Source organism: Hylobates moloch, unplaced genomic scaffold, assembly GCF_009828535.3.
Source record: "Hylobates moloch isolate HMO894 unplaced genomic scaffold, HMol_V3 SCAFFOLD_21, whole genome shotgun sequence".
Lineage (NCBI taxonomy): Eukaryota > Metazoa > Chordata > Mammalia > Primates > Hylobatidae > Hylobates > Hylobates moloch.
Genome location: NW_026652296.1, coordinates 43,668,550 through 43,676,975, shown reverse-complemented (window position 1 = coordinate 43,676,975; position 8,426 = coordinate 43,668,550). Strand labels below are relative to the sequence as shown.

The 8,426-nt window shown below is 44.5% G+C and overlaps 1 long non-coding RNA gene across 1 annotated transcript; it reads right to left on the bottom strand.

Annotated features, from left to right (window-relative positions):
* Window positions 1–925: 925 nt before the first annotated feature.
* On the bottom strand, window positions 926–6,640 carry LOC131382218 (uncharacterized). The gene is made up of 4 exons (XR_009211501.1): window positions 6,538–6,640; window positions 4,329–4,405; window positions 3,979–4,200; window positions 926–2,453 (listed from the first exon to the last, which is right to left on the bottom strand). It is a non-coding gene; the product is annotated as an uncharacterized LOC131382218 (long non-coding RNA).
* Between the last annotated feature and the right edge of the window lie 1,786 nt (window positions 6,641–8,426).

The window sequence follows — 8,426 nt, the reverse complement described above, 5'->3', positions numbered from 1 at the left end:
AGTGAAGGTGACATTTTTCTACCCAGAGTTTTTTTTTTAATAAGAAGACATTCCCAGATAATTTATATAATTAAATTTTTTAAAATGACCTCTTTATTATTATATAAATATGTGGCAGGAAAATTAATAGAGAACATTTATTTTCTTAGACATTTTCAGCATTTTTTTCCCCTGATAAATCTGTTTTTTTTTTTTTGTTTTTTTTTTTCTGAGACGGAGTCTTGCCCTGTCCCCCAGGCTGGAGTGCAGTGGCGTGATCTTGGCTCACTGCAAGCTCCGCCTCCCGGGGTTCACGCCATTCTCCTGCCTCAGCCTCCCGAGTAGCTGGGACTACAGGCACCCACCACCGCGCCCGGCTAATTTTTTGTATTTTTAGTAGAGACGGGGTTTCACCGTGTTAGCCAGGATGGTCTCGATCTCCTGACCTCGTGATCCGCCCGCCTCGGCCTCCCAAAGTGCTGGGATTACAGGCTTGAGCCACCGCGCCTAGCCTAAATCTGTATTTTTTTTAATAGCCAGAAAAAATGCACCAAAGTGGTTTCCCTTCTGAAATTATTTTTAATGGTGTTTGGCTCAACCAGCAGAATGATCCAGGCCCATCCATGTCCTGGCTCAGGGCCCAGGCTCTCTCCCTGGCAGCCAGCGAGGTGATCTTGCCACAGCTATCCCAACTGCTGCCTCCCTGGCTGCCAGCATCACCTTGGCTACCTGCAGAGACACTCCTGCCACTGCCTCGCTGGTGAGGAGAGCTCCCTCTGTTGCAACACTGATTAATATAAGATGAGTGGAAAAGCAAAGGGAGGGCAAATACAGAGGGCCAGGCCGTGCAAAGGAGAAGTCCGTTTCTGCAGCATTGATACCAGGTTCCAGGTCAATCTCTCTGAATAATCTGGCCCTCGCAGTTTCTCTTTGGAGAAATTTGAGATACGTTTCCCAGCAGCTGGGTCAAAGGGCCTTTGGATACAGCGCCTCATTGCATATCCCTTCCCACCTGCACTGGTGTTGCAGACCATGCGGGGCACCTCATCTCTCCCCTACCTCAAGGGGGCTTCTCTGCAGGAGCTTACAGAATGGCTTTAGCTTTCTCTGCCCCCGTATTTCCTCTACGACGTATTCTAGTGACTCAGTCCTGGGCCCTCCTGGCTCAAGGGAAGTCCATATATCCATGAGTGGTTGTAGGAGGGTCGCCAGCATGACGCAGCCAACTTACTGAATCACCTTTTCAGATTTGGTGCCTTCTTCCAGGTCTCTTGTCTGGGACCTTCATGCGCCTAACAGTCTCTTTTGCTGCTTTATTTGAAGCATAGAATTGTAGCCTGAGTCTTTCCTCAGTTTATTTTGTGATTGATCCTCCTTACCAAGTGTTTATCGTGGTTCCAGTGTGTGTGTTGGGGGGTGATTCTAAAGAACACTGCTTGTGAGTCACGCTGCTCTGTTAATAAACCTGTTATGCAGGAAAACCCAGCTGAAAGGCAGATCCGAGCTGCTCACTCCCAGCTGTCAGTAAGTGGATACAATGGCCTTTCATTGGGTATGAATTTTAGTCTATTATATTTTCTTTAGAAACTAAAATGAGCTGATGAGAAGTTAAAGTAATGCTGACTTTGTTTCATAAGAAATAAAAACTCGACTCAGGAGGACCCCAGCCATTATTTGTGGCTCACATTCTCTAAATTTCATCTGAAAAGTTGATATTCCAGATTCCTTACATCTCTCCAAGATGCCTAGCATCTTATACACACAAAGATGGGGGTGGTTTTACTCAGCAAGAAAAATATTTACTTTCCTTTTTCTTTTTAGGAGAAAAATACTTGTCTCTTCAACCTCATTAATTTTTATGATGCATAAAATTTTTTCATTATATTAGCCAAAAAGACTCTGGACTGAATAAAGTATAGCACCCAAACCATTTAAAATGGCTTCCTGGCTGGGAAGACACTGCAGTCATCTCAGGGAAGTTTCTGGCCTTGGGAAAAACAAATGGAACTTTGGCCGTTCAAGAAGGGAACCTCAAGAATCCAGGCCTTGGGTGCTGCTCTTTTTTCTCTGAAAGCTTTTGGAAGTGGAGCCACACTTTATTTACCGAATATGCACTTCTTGTTTCTTGTAACCATGGTGCTTTAGTTGAGTGTGTCTTATGTCAGACTACTGCTGAGCCAATATTTATCATTTTAGAAATTTCCATGAGTCATAAAACAAACCTGCAACCCGCTTGCTGTACCTTCTATGGGTGTTTCTTTCCTAGAGTTGTTTAAAGTAAAAAGAAAAAAATGCTGAACCTAGAATCCAACACTTGGCGTTTATCAGAACACTTACACACTTTCTCCTGCGTGGAGGCTCCTTCTCTGAAATTTGAAAATCCATTCAGCTCACATCCAAGGTGTGCTGCCTGCTGCCTGAGGTACCCTGACTACCCAGGACTCCAAAACCCTCTCCAGAGGGCCAGGTCTGGGCTGAGAAAGAAAGGAGGCTTTAGAGGTTTGCAGAGAGGAAGTGACTCACTGGCTCAAGGGGTGGGAGGGAAGGCTTTCCACAGGACAGAGAATATAAATGAGCAAGCAATTCCTTCCACCTCCAGCGTGGAAAATTTTAGTAAGGGACCACCTCTTAATGACTGGGCCTGAATTTAGTGACCACTCACCTCCACTCCCCCTTCCAAAAAGAAAAGTAAAGAAAAAAAAAAAAAGCAGGACCAATTGCAAGATGTGACGTGTTTGCCTCATTTACACGTAAGGATGTTGAAGGTAATGCTGTTTGATCTCTTGTGTCTATCAGCTTCCTTTCCCCAGACATGGATAGCTGGGAGAACCACATTAAGTCTACAATCTAGAAAACTACAGCAATTTATTGCTTTTGCCATTAAAAAAAAAAAAAAAAAAAAAAAAAAGCCCTCTAGAGCCCTGTTTTATCTAGAGCCCACGGCCTAGAGTTTATAAATCAAAATTTAAGAGCCTGCCTTAGTATTACTAGAACAGCATACTTCACAAATTGCTAAGACCGTGCCAGGCACTCAGTATCTCTTCTGTGGAGTGCAAGCATCACCTTTTAGAGTTAAAAGGGTCAAATTAGTCAACATCTTGAGTTTACAGGTGGGGACAAGGAGTCCCAAAGGGGTGCACCTTGCAGAGGTCCTATGGCTAGTCAACAGTAGGGCTAGGCAAGACTAGAATTTGTGTCATCTAGAGCAGGGGTCCCCAAACCCTGGGCCATGAACCAGTATCGGTCCGTGGCCTGTTAGGAATGCGGTGAGTGAGCATGACCACCTGAGCTTCACCTCCTATCAGATCAGCAGCGGCATTAGATTTTCACAGGAGTGGGAACCCTACTGTGGACCGTGCATGCAATGAATCTAGGTTGCACACTCCTTCTGAGAATCTAACTAATGCCAGATGATCTGAGATGGAACAGTTTCATCCTGAAACCACCCCACAACACCATCCCCCTGCTGCCCCGTCTGTGGAAAAATTGTCTTCCACAAAACCAGTCCCTGATGCCAAAAATGTTGGGGACCTCTGATGTAGAGTCAAATACCTCACCCAAGGACTGGTAATGGAAATATTGGAGCAAAACTGTTACAGTAAAAGGCACTCAAATTTCAAATCATGACCATTGGCATTTGGCTATCTGTTTTTGGTGTTTGTTTTCCTTGAATACAACTCAGAGTTCCCTCATCAGGAAGAGCTCGGTTTCTTTGGCTGAACCATCATTTGACATCCCTCCTCCTACCCCCTAGAAGACAGGAAAATTGGGAGGTAAGCCAGAGCAGACTCCAAAGAAAATTAAAAAGCAGAAAGGAAACCCATTACATATCTACGTCTATCTTATGTATCTTGGTCCATAGGGTCTAATTTTTTTTGGTAGGAACATCAGGCATTCTCTTCCTCCAAATATCCAACTTTGAATAAACCCTCCAGCCATCTCTTCCATATTCATATTTGCCAACATAAGTGAGGAATGATGTCATTAACAAACACTCACTTCCTTCCTCTGTGGATGCTCCACTCATCAAAGATCCAGTAACTTCTCCCTGGTGTGATCTGCTGCACCAGGTAGGATCCTGAGAATTCCCAAGGGAACCTGGGCCAAGTTTATCTTGGCATTTCTGTTTTTGCTTGTGATCTCCTTATTCATCTTCATATTCCTGGTAGCTAACATGGCCACAGCTGGCACACAGTAGGACCTCAGGAAACATCCTCAAATCTAAATGAAAAAATGTTCAGTTAGATTTGACAGTGGCTTCTCATTGTGAATATAAACAAGATGCCCACGTGCATGTGTTGGTATCACCTCCACATCCCAGCAGGGCTTCAGCACTGCCCTGACATTACCTGGCAGCCTCTGGGGTGGGCGCTTTGCTGGTTCTGAGTTTTTCCTGCCCTGCAGTACCAATGGGTGAGGCAGCAGTCTGCAGGGAATAATGGGACGAGCTGGGGAAAAATGAGTCCCAACCAGAGAGCTTGCCACGACCAGCCCATTGCTGTCTGTGACATGCTTTTTCCTCCTCTGACTGTCACTTTCCTCCTTTTCTTAACCACCATGTGAAACAGTCCTTTCATTTTTTCTAAAGTGACTTATTCTGAGCTTTTAGAAAAGCTCTCTTGTTTTTATATGTTAAGGTTTACTGTGAAATTTCTAGTCTCTTCATTCCTATCCTTCATGATTTTATGACTTGTGATTACACTCAATCCTACATGCTGAAGAGTCTGAACTCATTTCATCTATCCTTAAAAAAATGCTTGATTTCCTTGTTTGCCCCTTTCTGAATATTTTGTGGTTCATTTTTCTTTCTCCGGAAACACAACAACCAGATCAGAAGTGTAAAAAGAATGTATCATGGAGGCTGGGCATGGTGGCTCATGCCTGTAATCCCGGGACTTTGGGAGGCCGAGGCAGGTGGATCACGAGGTGAGGAGATGGAGGCCATCCTGGCTAACACAGTGAAACCCCATCTGTACTAAAAATACAAAAAAATTAGCCGGGCATGGTGGCAGGTGCCTGTGATCCCAGCTACTCGGGAGGCTGAGGCAGGAGAATCGCTTGGACCTGGGAGGTAGAGGTTGCAGTGAGCCCAGAACGCAGCACTGCACTCCAGCCCAGGCAACAGAGCGAAACTCCGCCTCAAAAAAAAAAAAAAAAAAAAGAATGTATCATGCTTATGAAAAATGGAAGACAACTTGGAGAGATCCCCAGGATATAGTGCTGAATGAATGAATAAAAACAAGCTGCATTCCTGCATGTATTGTTCAGATCGTTTGTATTTTATAAAATGCTCTATATTATAAAGTTCTGAAAGGCTGTGTTGAGAGGTGTGATGCCCACTCTGACCTTGATGTGTGTATGCAAGGAACTGTGGGATTGTTCATTTATCCTTGCACTGGATTCGCTTTTTAGAACATTTCCCAAAAACTTTCTTGAAATATTTATTAGATAGGCTTCAGGGCAGTTCCTGAGCTCCCTAAGGTTATAGGCCAAGCTTTGTGAGTAGAAACAAATGTCCGTCTTTCTAGAGAGAAGGTTTATACTTTTTTTTTTTTTTTTGAGATGGAGTCTCGCACTGTCAACCGGGCTGGAGTATAATGGTGCGATCTCGGCTCACTGCAACCTCTGCCTCCTGGGTTCATGCAATTATCCTGCCTCAGCTTCCCAGGTAGCTGGGATTACAAGCGCACACTACCACATCTGGCTAATTTTTTGTATTTTTAGTAGAGACGGAGTTTCACTATGTTGGCCATACTGGTCTCGAACTCCTAACCTCGTGATCAGTCCACCTCGGTCTCCCAAAGTGCCGGGATTACAGGCATGAGCCACCGCGCCCAGAGGATTTATACTTTTTATAAGAATCCCAGACTGGGAGCGATGGTTCACACCTGTAATCCCAGCACTTTGGGAGGCCAAGGCAGGTGAGTTACAAGGTCAGGAGTTTGAGACCAGCCTGGCCAGCATGGTGAAACCCCATCTCTACTAAAAAATACAAAAACTTAGCCAGGCGCGGTGGTGCATGCCTGTAATCCCAGCTACTCAGGAGGCTGAGGCAAGAGAATTGCTTAAGCCCAGGAGGTGGAGGTTGCAGTGAGCCGAGATCGTGCCACTGCACTCCAGCCTGGGCAACAGAGCGAGACTCTGTCTCCAAAAAAAAAAAAAAAAAAAGAATCCCGAAGGGTATATATATGGCCTAAGAGGGACTAAGAAGCACTGGTCGAGACAATTGTACTACTTAAGCATGCTATTATCTGAAAAACATACATAATTGGTCAATCTTTAATGTTATAAAATAGTGGTATATGATTTTTACTCTACCATAAGAACTAATAGAGAAATCAATAATGTTAGCATGTGGTACTGTATCCTTCCCACGAATATACTTAAACATATTTAGCCTTTTCCTAAAATAGATGCCAGGGCCCTTGGGGCTGTCTGACCCATCAGCACCAGGGTATGGGCAGTAAGGAATGTTCAGAATGTATTTTCTACAGCTTCTATTTGTTTTACTTTGCCAATTAACCTCCTCTGTGGTGTTAAGCAAGCAACAAGACATACCTCATTTCTCTTGTTCAGCCTTACTCACAAGTGCTGTGTCAAGCGGCCTGATGGTAAAGGGCTTGGGATCAGATCCTATACTCCTCTGGGCTCCCAAGGAACATCTCTTCACCTTACCCCATCTGTGGGATGAGGCCAGTGATAATATCTACCTGTGGCAGTCACTACTGGTTATCTCCCAATATCCATTTTCCCCTTCTTCCTTAGTAAAGGAACAACAGTGTCGTAGCTGAGCACACTGCTAGTCAGAGAACAGACCATGTTTCCCAGCTTCCCTTGCAGCCATATGACTAAGTTCTGGTCAATGAGATAAAAGGAGAAATCCTATATAGTACAGGGTATGTGGTCTAGAAATATGGTATAAAAGTTTCTATGATATAAGTTTCTGGAACCCTCCCTCCCTCCCTTCCTTCCTTCCTACCTTTCCTTCCTCCCTCCTTCTCTCCCTCCCTTCCTTCCTTCCTTTCTGACAGTCTCGTTCTGTTGCCTCCCGGGTCAAACAATTTTCCTGCCTCAGCCTCCTGAGTAGCTAGGACTACAGGCACATGCCCGGCTAATTTTTGTATTTTTACTAGAGACAGGGTTTCACCATGTTGGACAGGCTGGTCTCAAACTTCTGACCTCAGGTGATCCACCCTCCTCAGCCTCCCAAAGTGCTGGAATTATAGGTGTGAGTCACCTCCTCCCCACCACCCCACCAGTTTCTGGGATCTTTCTATAAAAAAGGGGATGCTTATGTTGGGCAACATAGGGAGATCTTGTTTCTACACACAAAACGTTTAAAAATTAGTTGGGGGCAGTGGTGTGCACCTGTGGTTCTAGCTACTTGAGAGGCTGAGGTGGGAAGACTGCTTGAGCCTGGGAGGTTGAGGCTGAAGTGAGCCATGATCGTGCCACTGTACTCCAGCCTGGGTGATAGAGTGAGACCGTGTCTCAAAAAAAAAAAAAAAAAAAAAAAAAAAAGGATACCCTTTTTATCTTTTTTTCCTCCTTCTTACTGCCTAAAATGTGGAAGTAATAGCTGGTACTCTAGCAGTTATCCTGGACTATGAGGTAACCTTAAGAAGACAATCTATGCAGAACAAAGCAACAGCATAAAAATTGGGGCCAGGTGTGGTGGCTCATGCCTGTAATTCCAATACTTTGGGAGGTGGAGGCAGGAGGATCACTTGAGTCCAAGCGTTCCAGACCAGGCTGGGCAACATGGCAAGACTCTCTTTACATACACAGACACACACACACACAGACACACACACACACAAATTAGCTGGGCATGGTGGCGGTGTGAGCTTGTGGTCCCAGCTACTCAAGAGGCTGAGATTGGAGGATTGCTTGAGCCCAGGAGCTCAAGGCTACAGTGAGCCATGTTTGTACAACTGCACTCCAGCCTGGGTAAGAGTGAGACCCTGGCTAAAAAAAAAAAAAAAAAAAAAAAAAAAATGAAAGAAGAAATTGGGTTTTGAGCACCACCAAGTCAATATAACAAATCTGAATTGTTTGCCACTGTACTTCTATGTGTGAAGTAAACCATATACACATATACACACACAAATGTAATAAAGCCTTAAGCCATTATTCTTCAAGTCTTTGTTACTTGTAACCAAACACAACCCTTATTAAACTACCCCTTATTTGATTCATTTAAACTACTACTTCTTTTTTTTTTTTTTGAGAAGGAGTCTTGCTCTGTCACCTAGGCTAGAGTGCAGTGGCGCCATCTTGGCTCACTGCAACCTCCGCCTCCCGGGTTCAAGCGATTCATCTGACTCAGCCACCTGAGTAGCTGGAATTATAGGCACCCACTACTGCGTCTGGCTGATTTTTGTATTTTTAGTAGAGACAGGGTTTCACCATGTTAGTCAGGCTGGTCCTGAACTCCTGACCTTAGG